This window comes from Tachypleus tridentatus, chromosome 13 (assembly GCF_004210375.1).
Source record: "Tachypleus tridentatus isolate NWPU-2018 chromosome 13, ASM421037v1, whole genome shotgun sequence".
NCBI classification, from domain to species: Eukaryota; Metazoa; Arthropoda; class Merostomata; order Xiphosura; family Limulidae; genus Tachypleus; species Tachypleus tridentatus.
In genome coordinates, this window is record NC_134837.1 from 30,831,410 (window position 1) to 30,854,218 (window position 22,809).

The 22,809-nt window shown below is 34.4% G+C and overlaps 1 long non-coding RNA gene across 1 annotated transcript; it reads right to left on the reverse strand.

Annotated features, from left to right (window-relative positions):
- Positions 1 to 4,910: 4,910 nt before the first annotated feature.
- LOC143237982 (uncharacterized) lies at positions 4,911 to 22,809 on the reverse strand. Its single transcript, XR_013020365.1, has 3 exons — positions 22,684 to 22,809; positions 6,633 to 6,717; positions 4,911 to 5,153 (listed from the first exon to the last, which is right to left on the reverse strand). It is a non-coding gene; the product is annotated as an uncharacterized LOC143237982 (long non-coding RNA).

Sequence of the window (22,809 nt, forward strand, 5' to 3'; positions counted from 1 at the left end):
GTTCATACTTTTGTTATTATTACAGTTCATACTTCAGTTATTGTTCATACTACTGTTACAGTTCATACTTCTGTTATTATTACAGTTCATACTTCTGTTACTGTTACAGTTCATACTTTAGTTATTGTTACAGTTCATACTTTAGTTATTGTTACAGTTCATACTTTAGTTATTGTTACAGCTCATACTTCTGTTACTGTTACAGTTCATACTTCTGTTACTGTTACAGTTCATACTTCTGTTACTGTTACAGTTCATACTTCAGTTATTGTTACAGTTCATACTTCTGTTACTGTTACAGTTCATACTTCTGTTACTGTTACAGTTCATACTTCAATTATTACAGTTCATACTTCTGTTACTGTTACAGTTCACACTTCAGTTATTGTTACAGTTCACACTACAGTTATTGTTACAGTTCACACTACTGTTATTGCTATCTCTACATTTAATTTTTGTTTCTACAATTAAAATTCAATTTATTTCGGTTTTTCAAGATCGCATAGCGGATATAAGTCGATGTAATAGCTGCATTAGAAAATTCATGTTTTAATATATATTTATACGTTTTTTGTTAGTGAAGTATTTTAACACAGTTAAACCATTCCTTAGTTGGAGAAGCTTGTGATGGGTCATTTCCATTACTGAATCCTCAATACACACAGATAAACATAATTCCTCTATCTGTTTAACGGAACATTTAATTTTTTAAAATCATTATTTCTATTCAAATTTTATTAATTTATTTTACTTTATAAAAGTTTAACGAAGTACTTTGTAAGCAAAGTCTTTAATTTTTTTATATGCTAATTAATTAACTCGTTTTTTCTATATCAATATTATTATCCACGTGTTTTTACAACATTTTCCTTCCCATTATAATTTATCTATAACTCGCTTTGTGGAAATAATAGTTTGAAAAGGTTCCTATTCGATTGGTGTGATCAAATAGAATATTTATTTGAAAAGTTGGAATTTATTGCAAACTTCGAGTTTGTGTTTCTTCTTATAGCAAAGTCACATTGGGCTATCTGCTGAATCCATCGAGGAGAATCAGACCCGTGGTTTTAGCGTTGTAAATCCGTAGACTTACCACTGTACCAGTGGGAAACTACAGACTTCGAATTTTTTAGTCCAAAAATATCTGTATGGTGCGATGTTATACAACGGTAATTTCTTAACAATAACCAAAACCAAAACCAAGACATGCTACTAAATACCCTAACAGTTGTTTTTGTTAAATAAATAAGTAAACATACCAGTTTAAAAAAAAAAAAAAAATCCAGACATTACGATACCATAATGGAAAAAACATTCTTCTCGAATTTATTTCCGTAGCCTTCTATAAAGTGTTTAAAAAAAGATATAAAAGTCACAAGTCAACAGACCTTTGAAAATGTTTCTAGGGAACAAAAAATGATTTCTTATTAATTTGATTCTTAATTTACACCTAGCACAAATTTTGAATTAAAATAAACCGTGCATATAATTCTTAACCTACCCGGCATAACCAAGTGGTTAGGGCGCTCGACTCGTAATTCGAATCCCTGTCTTACACTGCTAAATTAGGGACGGCTAGCGCAGATAGTCCTCGTGTAGCTTTGCACGAAATTTAAAACAAGCAAACGATAAGATAAACGTAAGTTCAAGAAGTATTGATACAAAATGGTAAAAAAAATCATATAACCCGAGCGCTTTCAAAGGTAGATTTTTCTTCTTCATGGGTCCACCTTTCGAAAGTGGACTTTTCTTCTTCATTGGTGCACCTCTTGAAAGTGGACTTTACGACTTCGTGGGTCCACTTTTCGAAAGGTGGGCCTTTCTTCTTCATAAATTCACCTTTCGAAAGGTGAACTTTTATTCTTCATGGGCCCACCTTTCGAAAGTGCTCGGGTTATATGATTTTTTACCATTTTACATTCTTGTTTATAGTTATTTTGAATTTAGCCCCCCTTCTCTCAACAATAATTTCGTAACTATGTCCGTGTAGTCTTCTGTACTTGCTATTAAGTGGAAAATGTTAAACATAAACATCGGTTGATGATATATCAGCGATATATGTTGAAGAAAGGAAACTTATTAAAATAGAAAGTATTAGCATAAAAGGTTAATTGTACTGCATAAAACGACACTTGAGGGCGCTCTGCCCTTGGAATGACTTTCCCATTGTTGATAATGTTCATTTTCATGATCGTGGTTACGTTATGTAGCCCAACAATTCCCGCTGTAGCAAGCTCTTGCGAAGAACGGCGAGGTCAGTCTCAGACCACACATCTTGGCAACAGTTTCAGAGACCTCCCACTACACTAGAAGTCGGCTTTTAAGACCAAAAGCACAGACGTCCTTGGTTTAACAGTCAGGTAACTTCTCAGGTGTGTTTGAGTAGGGGACAGCAGTTTTTATTCTCCCTTATTTCACAGAACCTTTGTTGTAAACTTGTACATGTGACTTATATGTTCTTGGCATCCTGATACGTGTTATGCATCCTGATCACAACTGATGTCCACGTGTTCTTCTGTAACTATAGTAACTATAGAGCAACGGTGTCTAAAAGGATTTTGATCCTTGCCAAACATTTGACAATCGGGTCACCATATTCGTCACATGATACAAATTATAAGCAATACTAATATAAAAATAGCATAATGTTTTGAAAATCGGTTGGAGGTTTTAAACCACCAGCAAATAAGACGTGAAATTTACGTCCGACTTACTCTCAATCTCATTGTTTCTTTGGTCTGACATAGCCAGGTGGTTTGGGCGCGGATTCACAAACTGAGAGTCACTGTTTCAAATCCCCGTCCCACCAAACATGCTCGCCCTTTTAGCGGTGAGGGCGTTATATAATGATGGTCAATACAACTATTCGTTGGTAAAAGAGCAGCCCAAGAGTTGGCGGAGGGTGATGATGACTAGCTCTCTCCCCTCTAGTCTTTCGCTGCTAGTCGTGTGGCTTTACGCGAAATTAAAAACAAACCAAACCATTTTGTGAGGTTAAAAGTTAAAATTCCCATTATATGAGAAACCCAAATCAACCGTGAATGCCTGTATCATATTAGAAGTTGTTTATCGTTCAGTGGTCAGTATTAAAGTGACTGTCTTGGTACAGTCGGTCAAGTATATGGAGAAACTTCCATCTCTCATGTGCAAGGTGTTTATCGTTCAGTTATAGCAGGGTGGAATTCCTGAGCGACAAGTTTGCTAGGGGTTGAACTAATAGCGTGGGTGGTTTTATACTGTTGTAAAGCTGTCCCTTGTTGTCGGGATTTGAGTATCTTTATTTAACTGCTATAACAGTATTCCTCTCCAAAATGTATTTGACTTTTACTATGGCAACATACATCATAAACCTAGCATTTAGGCAAGAAACATTCCGCCAGTGGCATCAAGACTTGGGGGCGCAGCAACACCCTACTCCATCAGCATATGCTAGTTATTTTCATATTGAAGAACACGTGCTTTAAGAGCTGGTGTTTATAAGTTTAAGTGCATGCTGTACTAGAGCTCTGGTGAATAACAATAATTCCAAGACAAATTTTGTTATTTGACTCCCACTCGTTCTCACGAATGTCGTTCTTAATTGTAGTAGCAACGTTAATTAAACCTTGCATTAGATCTAGTCCAATCAAAGTAAAACTAGAATATACAGTTTCTGGGCTTACAATAAAGGCACTAATCGATATCTGTATGGCCTTCAGATGCTCAACGACGCTCTTGTAGCAAAGAAACGTTCAAGACAAAGGCTCGTTCCGACTTGCAAGTGGTTTATTGAATAACTCCAAAATTGAACGATATTCTGTAAGAAAACTAATAGAATATAAAATCGACGAAGTGTTGTAACTCTCTCACTCTTTTTTTGTTGTTGTTTCTCAAATTGACTTTTCCTTGGTCTTTTTTTTTTTTTCACGAATTAGTTGCCTTCAAGTCACAGCCACAGATACTTAAGGCACCAGTCATAATGTATTGAGGTAAGTAAATAAGTTTTGGGAATGTTCAAGATGTTTCATTGTCAGTGGAACCAGTTACGCTGCTCGTATTAACTTAAAATTTGTATTTGGTTGATTTCTTCCATACAACTTCAGTTCATACTATTGGTATTTCGGCACTTTTTGTTATATGACTATACCGTTCTACATGCCACTCAGAATTGTTGTCCAACTTAATGTTTCTTTGTTCATCCAAACGACACATGATAAACTAAATGTAGAGATCAGGAATCTACTTAAACGATTCAGGCGCGAAGCCTATATTTTGAATAGTGGTCTAAAAGTGGGTGATTCCCTTTTGGCAGCAACCACCGACTCAAACCACTAACTTTTAACCGAATAACAAGATTACTGTCACTCTTATAACGCGCCCATCAGTGAAATTGCGTTACGATGCGTTTTTTGTAACACCGCTTTTTGAACCACGAACTCTTTCTGTCCAATACGCTAATCACTTGACCATCCCTATGTTTAGGTGGAACAGCGGTAGGTTTAAGAACTTATAACGCTAAAATCTGGGAATCAGAGTTCGACTTCCCGCGGTGGACGTAGCAGATAGTCCAGTGTGGATTTGCTTGAACACAAACAAGATAATAAAAAAACTGTTCAGGTGTTTCTAGCATCAGCTAAAATTCTTGGTTACAAATGTTAGGTTTCATTTCATATACTTTTGTCACTAAGACTTATTTTGCCAGTTTGTTTCCTTGTTCCGTTACACTGAAACACTGGCAGCTCTCTTCAAGGCACCGAGTTTCAAATAAATTACCACACGCGAACTTCACATTTTTATTATATATTTTTCACCTGTCTGAGCAGTGCAGTAAAACACAGCTATTCGGTTACAATACATAAACAACTGGATATTCTCAGCACATGTTGTTTAAATATGCGACATCCATACCAACCTATAAATATTAGAAACACTTCATTCTTTTTTTCGTTACGAAATGCAAAGAATAATATCAATTTTCCTCTGACGCCCACTCTTCGGCTTCTTAAATATTTTCCCAATGGATTCAGCATGTCGTCACTCCAGAATACGGGTTAAGTCAACATCGAAAATCTTCTTTATTCTGTCGACTGTAGTAGATTGTTTGAAGATTATTTTTGTATTGTTGTTGTTGGTTTTTTTTCCCTTTATCGTGGAGATTAAAACTGAGGGTAGAACTGTATGGGAATAACATTATAGAACTGTTTTACGAATATTTCTCGAACTTGACTGTGTAGAGATAAGTTACGATCACTTTATTTGTTTATTTTTAAATCATGGTGTCATAGTCACGCTCGCCCTTTTTTTTTTTTTACCTTTCAAATTATCAACACGTAACTGGGTGCAGGGCCTCCCCTCCCCTTTTGCTCCCAGTTAACTCAGCAACAATCTTGAGGATTTATAACGCTGAAATTTCGCAATTGTTTTTCCTGTGGTGGAAAAGTACACAATGCTTGTTGTCAGTGACGTAAGTATGTCCCCGAGCTAAAAGGGAGGCCCGAATAAGTTAGAATTGTAACTGGAAAGTAAATGTAGGGGACTTGATGACTTTTTGTGCAAAGGGAGGAGGAATCTTTTGTAGTTACGTCATTGCGTATTCCACAACTTTTAATTTAATTTAAATTTTCATTTAAATACGAACAAATACGTGGATTCAAATCCCCGTCACACCAAACGTACCCGTCCTTTCAGCCGTGGGGGCTTATAAATGTACGGTCAATCCCACTATTAGTTGGTAAAAGAGTAGTCCAAGAGTTGGCGGTGGGTAGGGATGACTAGTTGCCTTCCTTCTAGTCTTATACTGCTAAATTAGGGACGGCTAGCGCAAATAGCCTTCGTGGAGCTTTGCGCGAAATTAAAAACAAACAAACCTTTTGGTTTGAAACTTCATTGATCTCTTATCAAGGGTTCACGATGAGCGAATTATTTCCGAGTTGACGTTGATACAATTCTCTTAACAGCTAGCTACCCCACTCTATATTCCACGCTGGTCTCACGCCGTTTACAAGCTGAAGTTACGTAACAGTTTCGTAAAAATATTTATATCCGGTGTGAATTCACTGAAGTTGAATGTTTTGTAACAATTGAAATCTATAAACGTTCCTGGTCAAATATCTAAAGTTTCCCGAATAGTAAGCTTTTATGACAGCTACAATTTCCAAGGTTTTATAGTATATTAACTATAGCAAACCAGCACTATACTGTCTGTCCATGTGCTGCGATGGCTATCTTTTATCACCGTTAAGCGAGGTTCTTGAAATTTCAGTTGGGAACAATACTGACATGCGCACATAGCACATAGTTGATTCTTACATTCGAGAATCTTCTAGAAATTTAGGGAATACGTTAGAATTTTTCAATACACATTTAACAGTACAAGTTACACACACTTCTAGATATATATGTAACTAAAATAAAAATCGACATTAAGATAAATACATAATAGTAAACAGGTTACAACACGCTAAGTTATTTCAGTTGTCAAAACGTTCGGACTACACATCGAATGGTCCGAAAGAGTGAAAAGGTTATAGCATTGAGAACTCATTTTGTTATTAGTTTAAAAGAACTGAACAAAATCATTGCGGTGACACGTAATACTGCTGGCTGGCTTACCTACTTTTTTTTTCATTAGCTTAACTCAGAAACAGCCATACCTGATACACAATGACCTCTTCTATGACGTTTATTTAGCGCATGTGCTCATAGGATGTCGGTTCATTCCCTACAGTCTTCTCATACCTTTAAAAAATAACGAAATAACCAAAGTAAACAATGTTTTATTAATAAGCTGATACATTATTCAACCCAAGTTTCTCTGTAATTTCACATGAAAGACACAATTGTTTTTGTACTGAAGGTAATAACCTAATTTATTGGTGTTATATTGTAAAGTGTGATAAGAAAAACAGTAACAGTAGTCAATGACACAAATTAATATTTTAGCGAACTTTTCAAAACAATTTTAAAACAGGAAGTTACGATATCTAGAAAATAATGAAATTTCTAATATTTTGTTTCTAATTATTTCTGGGTCAGCAGTGGTTTCTCGCTGTAAATATGGGGACGTGACCGTAAGTCACACCATTCAATCAGAAAATAATAGTTCAAGGGTTGCGGTTGGTTTTGTTGATTAATTGCCTTCCCTGTAGTCTATCAGTTCAAAGATAGCCCTTTGTGCAGCTTTGCGCAGAATTATGAAATATATAAACACCTGTTCTTTTCCGCAGTTTAGTCTGAATTTATTATTTAATTTCTATAGGAAAAAACAATACTATAACTTCGAGAGTTAATAATGTGCTTTTTAAATAATTACATCATGACCTGCTTTTTAAAAAAAATCAGCATGAACATAATTTGTTTTCTCCTTCTTAGAAAAAAAATGTGATTCGAACGTAATATTTCGAAAATTAATCAGACAGAAAGGTCATTCTTTGTGAACCGTGCAGTTTCATAATAAGGCAAATGAAATAAAACGATAAACGTTAGATGTGTAGTAGTAACATGATGGCCATTCGAAAGCTACCTCTCTCCTCCTGGAAATACTCTAATGTAAAAGTTTTTTTGAAAGCGGACGCATATAGTTCTTTACAGGAATTATTATCAATATAAATTTGTAAAACAAGGTTAACTATAATAAAAGCAGTAGGATCTCTTGCACAGATCTCTACCACGTCACATATCTGAAAAAGAACAGGTTTGAAAAAAGGTTTGCGAAAGTCGTGTACATGGAGATAAATGGAAATTTATTATTCTTTTAGATGAAGCAGGAGTTTGTTTGTTTTTAAAGTCTTTGCCAAAATGTTTGCACATTTTATAACAAATAAGATCGCTTTTATTAATGTGGAATACAAATACACATAGCACAGTGAATTGATTGATTGATTGTTTAGAATTATTCACAAAGCCACACGATGGGCTATCCGTGCTCTGCCCACAACGGGTAATCCGGTTTCTAGCGGTATGAGTCCACAGAAATATCGCTGTGGTACTGGGGAGAAGCACTAAGAAACTGAGAAACCCATGTCATGTTAAAAATACATTAGTATATGTACGAGGGCTGTTCAAAAAAATACGCGGACTGTTTGAATTGCGCGGCTCCAGTTGGTTCCAGGGGAATCCGCTTGGTGTCGCTAGGTTCGCACAGATCAGCTGATTACGACGCCATTTCCCGATTGCAGATATCTTCATTTGTGTATTAGCTACGCAGTTTTAAGTAAAGTGCAATTTTTTCGTTTGGCGGATTTCAGAATGAATGACCTGAAGGAGCAACTTGCTGTAAAATTTTGTGTTAAACTTGGAAAATCTGCGACTGAAACTTTTGCTATGCTTAACACGGCTTACGGTGATGTTGTTATGAAGCGTACGGCATGTTTCAAGTGGCATGAACGTTTTAAGGATGGTCGACAGTCCATTGAAGATGATGAGCGTCCTGGACGTCCTTCCACGTCAACTGACGACCCACACGTCGACAAAATCAACACCCTGGTGCGGGCAAATCGACGTCTGACTGTCAGGGAGCTTGCTGAAGAGTGTGGGATATCAGTTGGATCTTGTTACAGGATTTTGACCAAAAAATTGAAGATGCACCGCGTTGCTGCGAAATTTGTGCCTCAGAACTCGTGAGTTTTTTGGCCAAACACTCGATCACTGTTCTTTCCCACCCACCCTACTCAATTGACCTTGCTCCTTGAGATATTTTCTTGTTCCCCAAACTCAAAAGACCCTTGAAAGGAAGAAGATTTGAGACGATTCCCGAGATTAAGGCAAATGCGACAAAGGAGCTGGAGGACATTACAAAAGAAGCGTACCAGGACTGTTTCAACAAGTGGAAACACCATTGGGATAAGTGTGTGCGTTGGGGAGGAGAGTACTTTGAAGGGGTCCCAGACCTGTAACTTCTAAATAAAGTACATTTTGTTTTATGACGTCAGTGCGCGTATTTTTTGAACAGCCCTCGTATGTCATTTCGTATTAAACATTCAGTATTTGGTTAGTCTTCATCATACTCTAATAACCTCCACAAAGTGACGTCACTTGCCACCGATGAGGTTAATGATGTAATCCACTGGTTTAGGATCGAACGTTAGCAATTTCTATTTCAGTTCTGCCTCACAGTTCTTAATGAATTTATAGTCTGGAGACTTTGTTGACCATGGTAATCTTGTAATGTCATCTTAATCGAGATAATCCTGTACAATATTCGTGCTATTTGCAGTGGCATTGTTATCCTGAAATACAAAATCATCGCCAAAAATTGTCCTAGCATATGGCAGAAATATCGTTTCCATGTGATGCATATGCATGTAGGAAGCGTCATTTATATTTCTTTGGGCGATATGAAGAGCAGTTTTTCCATAGTGATGAATAACTGCCCAAACATGTACTGCACCACTCCTGTAGGAAAAACAGTTTTACTTCATTTGTTCTCCAGGCAAACTACAAATACGAGTCCTACCACCAGCTTTAACAAACCAGAAACAGGGCTCATCTGAAAGGATAACATGTTACTAGTGTTCTAATTGTAAGTTAAACATGTTGTTTTGCTCAAGTAATACGGGTACGGCAGTGAATTCTGGTTAATGTTGGTTTGCAGATAGCCTTTCATGGAAAATAACCTTGCTTGTTCAGTATCTTATTCCCTGTTTTTATAGACATCCTGGAATAAATGTGTTCGTGTTATTTCTGTCATTAAGTGTTGCAAGACTTCTTTCGACCTTGATTTGTTAATCTGATCAAAAGACGGTCATCTTGGGCAGTAGGTTTTGGGGCGTCTACCAGTAGACTTTCGTAGTGCAATGTCTCAAATACTCTGATGACATTTCACAATTCTTAATACAGTATACTGGGAGGACCCTACTGTTCTGGCAATGCCCGTTTGCTTCATACTATTTCTGGACAATCGAACAGGTTGACATTTTATAATTCTAACACATGATGAGTCATAATGCTATACCAGTTATAGAGAAATTATTTGAACAAAACGTTGATTTGTTTTCAAAAAAGAAAAAATACATGACAGGTGTGTGTGTTTTTGGACGAACATATGTTTAAAACAACTTATAAAGACTAGAATAACAATCCATATATGTTTGTCTAATTGTACACTACCTTTTCTGCTAATATTCGGATATTTACTCAATAACAACACCATGCATGTAGACAATAACATCAATATAGAACACCATGTAAACATTTTGGCTAATACTGTATTTATATGGCCATAATTAGTAAATATACAATAACCAAGAAGAAATACTTGGTGCTTTACTTTAAGGATGAAAGCTTTTGATTCCTTTGTATATGCGAACATTTACACCGATATGAGCGTTTCTGTGATACGACTAATTAAACTTTTCAACACAATACCTAAAGTATACGTCTTAACGTGCTATAGAGGAAAACAATATATACGTTTTACATGCAAATAGCTATATTATTCATAGAAACAATAAGCTATTAGTGTTAACATTATTGATATCTAACTTATATAAAAAGCCAGTGTGTGTGTCACGTTCACGTTATGCTTGATTTATTGAAACTGAAAGAGCATGAAAGCCAAAATCTATTCATTCAGATCGAGTAGTTCGATTACTGTCTGCCTATTGCAATGTTAATAACGGGGATGCAAGAGAGCTGTGAAACCTTATAGGTGTAGTGAGTGTTGGTGTAATGAGCCTAACGTAAAGACGTAGTATTACATCACATACCTTAGAGCCAAGTGCATAAAATTTATTACGAGAGTAACAATAATTCAACCTTAAACCGTTTTTGAATTTTCAGTTACATTATTAAAGTTTTTAATAAAAACAAATCTGCTTAATCAACGGAGAGTCTAAGTTAAGAAATCAATAAACATTTTTCCAGTTTTGTTATCTATACATTTCATTTTATAATTTCAGTACAAAGACTAATAACAATACTGAGTTATACTTCTGTTGCTAAGCAACATGACATAAAGGACATTGTTGGAACATACCGTTATCAAACGGCATCGGCTTTTTTATATATTGGAAGTTGTTAATCTAACTATTTTTTGTTATCTTTCAAAATTTTTAATGCAAGCTAGAGGGAGTTGCACATTTTATTAAAAGGTTAGAAAAAAGACTAGGAGATAATAATGGCACAAATTACGGTTGAAACTTTGGAAACCGGTATGGGTAACAACTGTGATAAAAGGGATCCAGGCTGGGTTGCCAGATAATTTTCTTGGATTTTACCAAGTTAAATAAAAAGCATATAACTAACATTATTTTATTAAAAACTTGGTTTTTTCTTGTTCATTGGTGTACAATTTAGTTCTCTTCATATTTTTGCAATATTTTTCAGCCGGTTGCCATTCTTTACATGTCGTGTTTTTCTAAAAGATTTTTACTATATAATAAGGCATTTAGTGTTTCCGTGCTTAGCCGGGAACGATTTTTACCTTTATATTGTTTACCACAGAGAACAGCCTTTCTGCTGCAGCTGAAGAATGAAGCAATGATAATTAGTTTATCATTAATTTGAAAATAACTGGGAAAGGAAATGTATCTCTACATTCTTCTTGAGAAATATAATACCAGTATTTCTCTGGTTTTGAGATTTCATTCTCTTGCAAAGTTAACTCTCACCATTATCTTCTGACATTTTCATACTCTGTTTCCTCAATAATATTAGGAAATTTCATGACTAATAAGATAATTGAATGTGTCTGTCCTTGAGACACATTTTCTGGATTTAAAGCTTCAAATAGCTGTAAATACATGAACATACCAGATGATACAAACCGTTTATACGTTTCATTGCTTAGACATAAAAATTTAGTGTCTTAAACTGAAATTCTTCGAGTTCTTTGGTTTGGAGTTTGGAAGAATATTCTAGAAAGATACTTTCAGTTCTTGCTCCACAATATATATCACCTAAGGGAAGATAAATTGAAGGATCATTGATGTTAACATTCGATATATCTGCATCTTTTAGTGCTTCTCTTTTAATAAAATTACCAAGAATACCTTTCATAGTATTGTTGATGGAGGCACGTAGCCTATGAATTCTGAAGCTCTCAGCTTGAAACTCTAAACTTATTTTATTTACATATGACAGAATAAAAGTTAGAAATGCAAAGTACATTTTTACAATTGGATTCTGTAAACCTTCTAGTATTGTAGATGCTAAAGGTATCTCATCCTCTAATGACGCTGAAGTAAAAAAATAAGACAAGTGCTGGCCAAGTCTTTCTACCACTTGCTGAAGTGATAACCGTCAAGTACAGCTATGATGTAAAATCTTTTTAGGATCAGTCAGGGTAAATTCCTGAAACTCTGCATATTCAGATAATCTCTTTGGGCTGTTTGACAAATATGAATAAATATTTCTAGTCAGTTCCTCTAAGAAAGTTGGAAGTTCAGAACTTGCACAGGATGCACATAACTGAATTGAATGGCATACACAACCTTGTACAAAGAAATATGGCACTTTGCTTTAGAAGACTTTGAACACCACTTTTTTACCCCATTATTACACTTGACTAACCTATCAGATTTTTAAATGAGATTCCACGTTTTTCAAAACAATTACTATAGAATTGTAAATACCTTGGGTAGTACAGCAACTGATTTTCAAGAATTAAAAACTTGTCAACTGTTTTTTTTAATATTGATATAATAAAATCTAGCTATTAGAACAAGTTGCTTTCTAATAGATACATCTGTACTTTCATCAATAATTAATGAAAATTTAATTTTCTTTAATTGTGCTATACGAATTTCTAAGTATTCTTCACACTATGACATTACGAAAAATAGCTGTTCCTTTTGTTCTTTTACGTTTACTTCCCTCAGCAATTTCAGAATCAGAGCATGCATTAGATAGAAAGCCTGGAAGATGATCTAGTATTGAAATGGGGAGATTGTGTTAGCCACAAACGCACGCACACATTTTCAGTTCGGTGGAAGCCACTTAAGACATACTATATGAAGTAGAAGGCCGAAAGAAATCAGTTACTTTAGAAGTCTGGGCACTTGCTTTAATAATTTTTAAATGTTTTTCACTGTCAATATGTTTTTCAAGTATTGTAACACTCCCAGATAAATCACAACTGCATATTTTACAAAATGACTTATTTACGTTTTTCGAACTTCGACTAAAACAACTAAACTAAGGATCATTAAGCCATTTTTGTGGCAACTGACGTTTCTGTTCGTAACTAGGCCTATGTAGGCTTACATTTTTGCATAGACTTCTACTAAATCATGATCCCTATTGCTCCTTTTTTCAGCCATTATGATCTATGGGTCAGGTTAAATGTAAATTAAATAAAATTATAAAAAATAAGCAAAAGACAAACTTAAAATCAAACAATGTATTATACTGTAAACGAATACTGACACTTACGAGTCATAACTCACGAAACCATGACAATAGCTCTAATATATGAAAACAAGCCTAAAAGAGCCACCGTTGGATTATCATTGTCTGAAATTATCTTGCGCCTGCGCAATGAGCCATTATAAAACATTTAGATGTAAAACTCGCCCTTATAAAGCATTATCACAAGTTCAAATTTCACGTAAAGAAGGTAATCAATTTGAAAATCTTTTATTGGCCATGCAACAGGTAAATTGGCAAAATTTACCAAATTTGGTAAAAATTACTAAATTCGGCAACCTTGGATCCAGGACAATGTCTCACCTCCATGAGCACTGACTCTCGCTTTAAAACAGACTAACTTTTAATGTTGCATTCCTAATCACAATTAAAGTTTTGCAAAACTTTCGTCCTTTGTTGCAGAAATTTGGCGTTGCTTTGATACAATACAAGATGCATACTTTGTGAAAAATAACTATAACACATGAATGTGGTGATCAAATGAAGTCGATCACCAAAATTTCTCTATTTTTATAAATATTCAAGAAGTTTTTGAACGATATTTCATTTGAGGGTAATTGTTCTAAGTTTTTCTTTGCATGAATTGAATCGTCATATTTTTTATTTTGTGTTCAGACAAAACTGTTATTTTCGTATAATTATGTATCTTGTATTTCTCTTTATTTTTGAAAAAAAAAATTGGTTTCTTGTAATCGATTGGAAAATGTGTTTGACAATTGTTTTATTGAAATAGAACCATTTATTTCTGATAAGACGCCAGTTTTATGCAACAATGTGTAATTTCTCATCTTGAAAAATAGAAGCTATAATTACTAAATTACCTACCAATTAGATTCTCACTTCGAAACAAACACTCTTTCGAAGTAATTTTCCTGACATCATTTTGAAACAAACAAACAAACCTAAAATTGCAAACAAACAAACTTTCAAAATGTCTTCCATAAAGAGCAATTAAATTTTTTTTTTTGGTGAGACATTGTCCGTATCTCTGTAGAAATAGCATTTCAGATCTGTCTTTTATCTCGCAGTGACAGTGTATTAAACTTAGTTTCAGACTAAAAACTTTGAGTTTATTGACAGTAAGAAATCTATAAATACACAATGTTTCACACGGTTCACCTAGAATCTTCGTGTGATCAACATACAAAGCCTTAAAAACAACAACACGAATTTAAATTTAAACCGACAAAGGAACGTAAGTAATACAAGTGGCATGTATCAGTGGTAAACTTACGAACGTTAAACGCTAAAATATGAGGTTCGATTCCTCTCAGAAGAGATAGTAGATACCCCAATGTGGTTTCGCTTTACGCAATAACAACGTTATGACATCAGTAATATCAAAATTAAACAAAATGAAAAAGGTAAAGGGTAGTTAATTAATTTTTTGTTTTGTTTTGAATTTTGCGCAAAGCTACACGAGGGCTATCTGCGCTAGCCGTCCCTAATTTAGCAGTGTAAGACTAGCAGGAAGGCTGCTAGTCATAATCACCCACCGCCAGCTCTTGGGGTACTCTTTTACCAACGAATAGTGGGATTCACCCTCACAATATAACGCCCCCACGGCTGAAAAGGCGAACATGTTTGTGACGAGGAAGTTAATTAATATTAACAAAAATGTGAAAAATGGAATCACAAAATAAGTCTTACTTTTATAAATAAAAATGTATTTACTCTTAACGGTTTTTTTTTCGTTGTTATATCAAATATATTAAATGAATTGAAGTAAATATGAATCTTTAAAATAGATTTCAGTTGTTCCCCAGTGGCTCAGCGGTATATCTACGGACTTACAACGCTGAAAACCCGGTTTCGATACCAGTGGTGGGCAGAGCACACATAGCCCATTGTGTATCTTTGTGCTTAATTCAAAACAACAATAAGATTTCAGTATCACGGGTGGTTTACTATAGCCATTAGAAATACAGAGAGCAGTTGTTTCTCACGTTCACTGTTTGTGTTCGATTTTTTTTAAAGAGATTTAGTAGTGGTGTGTCTGTGTGTTTGTTAATTTACAGCAAGAGGTTAATTTTAATATTTTCTTCAGTTACCTTCCTATATGCAAGTAAAAACAAACAAGTCTCACTATATCAATGGAGTTACAGACAATCTATTAAAATACAGGTTTATTTTATTTCTATGGTGTGGATGCCTTGTTCAAGGTAGTGAAGCATGATTATAATTAATTACACCTGTTGTAAGGCACTAGTACTAGACCTACTGCATTTTGTAAACACTGCTTTTCTAATCGAGTTTCTTAGAAATTTGTAAGAATTAAAGCCAAGTTATAATTGTCATATTTGTTGCCGATGATGCGTTTGGCTCAATCCAGAACATTTAGTTCAGCTGGGATATAGCAAATACAGCAGTAGTCGAAACACTATTTATATAAACTATTTGATACAACAACAATTGTTAAAGTATGTAAACATTTTACAAACCGATGAAGAGTTATTATATTTATATAATATTTGTGAGGGTTTTCAGTCTTTTCAGTTTTCACGGCCAATCAAGAAATGTACGAGACCTCTATGTCACTGATTCTCTTTTCAATTTTACTTTTAGTGGAGAAGAAAGGAAACCTGTAATATATGTATACATATCTAATATTTACGATTGTAATCCTTCTTTACTGGTTTATAAAAGACGTACCTACCATAACAAATGTAATCTTATTGCATCAACAAATAAAAAAGCATTTTTAGCAACAGATATTAAAGTAATTACTTGAAAAGATAGGGGAAGATATTTTTCTCAAGGAAGGAAAATCATTTTCTTTTTCTCAATTCATTCCTCTTCTGACCGGCTTGGATTAAAAAAAACACACACACACACACACACAGTAGTAGTTAAAACACTATGATATATATTAGTGTAGTTGAAATGATATTATTATACACTCTTCTAATTCTTGAAAATCCCTATGTAGCCAGATAAAAAAAAAAAAAAGTGTTTGAAATCATATTAGGCCTAACACTAATGTCTTATGACAAGCATGGTTATAATCTTGCTTCATCAGCTTGTAAAATGCATTCACACGACAAAAGTTATTTTTAATTTTTGAACGTATCCAAACAACAATATAAACTGAGTATTATAAACAATGATTTAAAATGTCTTTTGCTCACTGTGTGACTAAAACAATCTTTCGAATGATAAATTAGGCTTCACATATCTTTACCACTAAAAACATTATTTTATAAAAATAAATGTAATAATTGCCAATAACTTAGCTAGTGTAATAAAAGTATAGAAATATTTAATTAAGACTAAGTGAGAACAAATGTCAGTTTCTTATTTTTTTATTTACATATAATTTTAAAAGAAATTCATTATTGTTACAAAATAAAGTTTCTAGATCAGAAAATATATTTTAAACGTCACCTACTGCAGGATGTTGGAGCCAGTCTTTCTCATATTGTTTATGAATCACATTCAACAGTCGAAATTCTTTACGACAAAGCTTTTAGTTTTTTGTGAAAAGCCATGTTTGTTTTGTTTTATTTTTTTGGAAAACATTAAAGTGAAAGATATTAATTTTTATACATATCTGTCCAGATATATACCTTCTTTGATTCTGGGAAGCTAAAAAATTGTATGAGACAGGCAAAGTCTAGAAGCAAGTTTTCCACTTTTGAAAAATATCCAAATTATATTAAGCCACCGGAATGGCTCAGCATGGCCAGGTGGGTTAAAGCGTTCGACGCGTAATCTGAGGTTGGAATCCCCGTCGCACCAAACATGCTCGACCTTTTAGCCTTGGGGCGTTATAATGTCACGGTTAATCCCACTATTTGTTGGTGAAAGAGTACCCCAAGAGTTAAAGTTGGGTGGTGATGACTAGTGCAGATGGCCTTCGCTTAGCTTTACGCGAAATTCAGCAACAGCAAATTCACAGGAGAGGTTTTTAAGTGAGAATTTTGTATGAGTTATTAATCAAACTAAATAAATATCTTTAAATTTTGTTTGACCAAAATAAAGTATATTTTCATCTCACATCCAGCTGCATCAGAAAATAATTCTAATACGTATGCTACTATCTATAATAAACTTGTTTGTTGGTTTTGGTTGTTTTAGCGCAAAGTTACGCACTTGGATATATATATATATTCTGTCCACTATTGGGAATCAAACTCTGAATTTTAACGATCTAAGTTCGTTAACTCACCGCAGATCCACTGAGAATACGACCATAATACTGTAACATTATTGCTTCAACTGAAGAGAGAACAAGGGGGAGGAAACTCCCGTTACCATTGTTAAAATAAATACTAGTTTGCCCTTGTTAACAATATAATTCACATGGGAGAACATTTCTCGGATGAGACTTTACAAACCAACTTAGGTTCACAGGAAGCACGTATGAATAACTACAATCATACTGATTCTCATAGGTTGATTTTCAGTTTGCTCTTGACGTTTGTTTTACGCAGTGAGTGTTAAATCTTAATTTTAATCTAATTTCTAATTAGTAACTGATCAATGAAGTGATTAAATTTACCGTTTATTTATATATTAGAGAATACCATTATAGTGTACAATCCTTTCATTAAGCTTATGAATTTCCCCCGGTTAGGCACTGTCGTAGAGACTTATATAAAACTACTCTCGTAATTCACAGAAATGCAGATCTGAATTAACCACTGTTAATTTCAGGGAAGGGGGTATAGGAGGATTTCCCACCTGTGCAAATATTTCACCCCTGAATTACAACATCTTTCTGTTATGACAAATTTTAATTATAATTCATCTCCCCCCCCCCAGCTATTCATTCCTTCCCAATCATCTCCTGCGGAAAGGTATGGGATTTAACACTGATATTAACAACAAGGGTTTCAAAAGCCGGTTTCTATCGTAGTCATATTGCTGTGCCGCTGGGAAGAGGGGAGATTAATTTGTTGTTAAGCATAAAGTTAAACAATGAACTATCTGTGTTGTGCCCACCACGAATTCTGAAGCTCAGCTTATAAAAGTAGTAAGTAACAAATAGAAGGAAATAAAAGACGTTCTATCTAAGTCGTCTTTTTTTCTTCATGTAAGTCTCAAGTATTTAGGGTAAAGGATTAGAAACTCTTTGAAAAGGTTTTTATTCGATACATTTACAAAGTTAAATAATATATTAACAATATGATTAACAGTTATAAAATGTTTAATATTGTTTTGCCACAATATTTTCTAGTAAGGCTAAACATCGGTCACATGATCACTATGAACATTTCTATTGGTTAGTAGTAGAGAGTGTCAGATAATCAACTGATAATAATTTCCAATAAATACTACACCGGAACTTTCAGTAATTTTATACTAATTGACTGTTGCACAGAGCTCTCTTGATAAGTGGAGGCTTTTCAAATAATAAATAAGCTTTTTTTACACTTTTAAAACATATTGACCGATTATTTAAGAAGAATTAAATACTGCAGTGCTCTGCAAAAAAAAATCAGCATTCCATTTCGTAATGAAATAAGAATTAGTGTCAGAGGATGAAATCGTAAAACTATTCACTTAAATGTAATTTTCCTTCTGCACATAAACAGGACCTTAGCAGTTATCTTGAAGGACTTGTTCTAGAATATCAAATATTCATCAAACTTTAGAAGCCTCATCGATTTATGTAAAGGGTTCAGTATGCATAGTATAATTCTTTTTAATAACGCCCCCTAGTGATCATTTCCAGTAAAACATTCCCTCGAGTGATACCAAAGTGTGATCAATCATGGCTTTTGTGGGCGTGGTTTGATGTCAGTGCCCATGTACAGAATTGATTAGAAAAGCTATAAACCAAGTCGATAGGGAGAGGACGTTGGAATAATGCTCTTTCGTAGATAACGGTCAGCGACTACGAATAGTTACGTGAAGCAAACATGTTGCCACGAGGAGTATTTGGATCAATTACACTCATCGAAAATAGCCTAAAATCTTCTGTTCATTCCAATAGATTATTAATATACGACAGACGCGACACGTGTGTAATGTACATACTTAGATACGCACAAAGTCTAGTAGCTTTCAGCTGTTTTTAAGCATCGGTTTTTGTTTTTGACTATTTATGTTTTCTGTCACGCTTATTTTCATAAGTTAGTTTTTAAAGTTAAAAACAAATATTTATACGAACGCTAGAACATTAAGTCCTTATTTGACAACCGATACATACAATAGATACACACATACAGAAAGATATTGTTTCTAAGGGTCGAGCCTTCCAGTGGCTCAACAGCATGTCTATGGACTCACACCGCTAGAAACCGGGCTTCAATACCCGTGGTAGGCAGAGCGCAGTTAGCGCATTGTACAGCTTTGTGCTTAATTTTAAAAAAATATCTAAGTGTAGATGCGAATATTTTGTTACTTTAACGTTTAAGAAATTATGAGAATCTCTTGAATAAGGTCTTACTATGAAAATTAAAGATTGTAAAAGTATATCATTATATATACACGAAAGAGTAATACTTATATTTTTAGCTTGTGTGTTCCAGCCCTTTGATTACTGGTCATTTCTTAATGGTATCATTTGACCTCTTAATGGAAAAGAAAATCACAACTCTGCCATAAGTTCTAATAAATGACCCATAACAACAGATAACTAGAGCGAAAGGAAATTGGCGACTTTTATAACCAATGTGTTGTGTTGCAATCACATACGCCTTACACCTGCATGTTTAAACAGTCTGAAAAATTTTGTGTTGAACAAGGGTAAAAAACATATACTAGATCTGCATACCATATTCTTAAAAGCAACATTTTCCTTTTACCTTTTGGTGGTTTTTCACAGAATATATATATTCAAATTTCAAAAAAAGTATTTTTAACAGTGTTCAGACAATATTACAATATATTTTATTCCCTAGGCTATTATTACCAAGAACCATTGTAGGCCCAGCGTTCGACTCGTAATCTGAGAGTCGCGGGTTCGAATGCCGGTCGCATCAAGCATGCTCGCCTTTTCATTCGTGGGATCGTTATAATGTGACGGTCAATCCCACTATTCGTTGGTAAAAGAGTAGCCCAAGAGTTGGCGGTGGGTAGTGATGACTAGTTGCTTTCCCTCTAGTCTAACACTGCTAAATTAGGGACGGCTAGTGCAGATAGCCCTCGAGTAGCTTTGCGCGAAATTCTAAAACAAACAAACTTAGACGGTAACTTGAAATATCAAGAACCATCACAAGCATATATTTATTACAGACGATTTATTTTTAGTAACAAAAATGACAGTGCTCCAATTTTATAAAGTAGCTCCGCACTTTTAGGCTTTCATTGTATTATATGAATAGCAGTCAAATCTCACAATTCGATTAGGGTAGCTTAAGAACTGATGGTGGATGTTTTTAAATCTCTGCTTTCCATCTGGTCTATCAACTCAAAATTAGAGACATCCAGCAAATATCCAGGTCAAGAATAGTCTAGGCCATGGGCCTGATAATGTTAACTAATCCTTGCATCTGAATACTATTTTGTTTCTTAAATATCACATTAGATTAAAAAAAAAAAAAACGAAAAATTTTAGTCTGAAAGCAAGCCTGTAAACGCCATGAAAGAAGTTTTATTAAAAGAAATTTCAAAAGTCTTAAAATCAAATCGTTGGTTTATAATATTCTTACACAGGTTTTTAGGGCGCTTAAACTCTCAAACATGAAAAAAACACATTACCTTGGATAAATTTGATTTCGTGTGTTTACATTTGACATTTAGAGTAGGCTTAGTCTGGAATTATGTCTATTGAGCACAAAAAACAAACAAAAAACTTTTTTTTTTTTTGCACTCGAGAGATGTTAGTCTAATTTTAGTAAAGGCTAAGTACGTTATATCAAAACAATTTTTAACAAGCAAGTCTCATGACAACCTTAACAATATAATGTCGTGGTGAAACGGCATGTGCCAGAAATACATTTTGACACTGACTGGTATCTTGTAGGTAGTGTGATGACACACAGAAACTTGATATATTTTACAAATGGTATATAACAGCCCTTTCCTAAGGAAAATATTCCTACAGTCAGATCATAATACGAGTTCAAATTGAGGGTTTAAAATTTCCACGACGGTGACATCCCTTGTACTCATTGACATTGAGAAAAAGTAGGAGTTAACTTGAAGTCCTAAAACCAACCAGCAAGAAACCTGAAACACGTCGTGCCCCAGCCATGGTAAGCAAAACATGGTGTTTTGTAATAGGTGAAAATTCGCGACAATACAAAAGCTGTCTACATGTCCCACGCAACAGTATGCAAATAAGTAAGAAGGATCTCCTTCTGATAACAAGGACACAGTAGTATGAGTTCACCAATACTTCCCATCTAATTGTTGAATACCTCAAGAAGGTAGATGATGAAGTGAGTATTCAGACTATTTCATATGAGGTCACATCAGTCATACTGTCGAATACAGTGCTTATGGATTCGTGTACGATCAAACTTTTGAAATAGATGCTCGAAACCGTCATCCTCGTACATTAGATCTGTTATTGAAAGTATACAGGGGAGAATGTTGTACGTTGGATAGGACAACCTTACAACGTTGCTAGTTGTAATGAAAATTACGCTTCAAGACCATTGTCAAGATGCACAGCGATCAGATAGAGTATGACCAGACACGGCGACATGGACTTTAATAATGTCATGAGGCTCCTCTATCATTGTAATGTAAGGTACTTAAACTCTGTATTATTATGTTCTAAATTACTTAAAGAGATTTCATTTGTACGTAACTAACAGATTATATTTCCATGTTAAACTTGTATACGAAACACTCTGTTAAAGTTCACTACTAAATAAAATTTGGTTTATTAATGTAATACTGCCTTGTTCAAGATGAATGTAGAACATCTACATGTCTGCATATTAGGCGATACAAATAGTATATGTTCTACTTCTTGTCACTATAGTCATGAAAGACTTTTAGTAAATTACTAAACAACTGCAGTATCAACTGTAATAATCTACAGTAGTACGTTTAAGATTATTATGAATTAAAGCAATGAATAATATGTAATACGTCAACCATACTATATCTACCATAGTCAGTACAAATATGGCCTTTCGCCCAATAATGCTCAGTTCTCTTCTTGTTGTTACCTCCGTTGTCAGTGTTGGTTGGAATACTTAGTATATCTAGTTTCGCTTTGTTTATTTTAATTTGTATTACCGTATTTTAATTATAAAGATTGTTTCGCATTGTTAGCTTAATATATGCATTTAAGACTAAACTAAATATCTTGAGCCATCTGGATTTCGTGAGATATTATTCGGTTTACGGCCGAAAATATCTCAATCAGCGAGAACGCCAAGCTGATAAAATGATTCATTATAATCTTTATAACTCGAGAAAAGGATATTTAATTACCTGTTCTTGTTAAACAGCTCAAGTAACTAACTTGCTCACAGTTGCATTGTAGGATCTAAAGACGCCACTGGAAAGTCACGTGTAATAGCTGTTATAGGCTGTATTAAACGAACTTATTGTTTAATA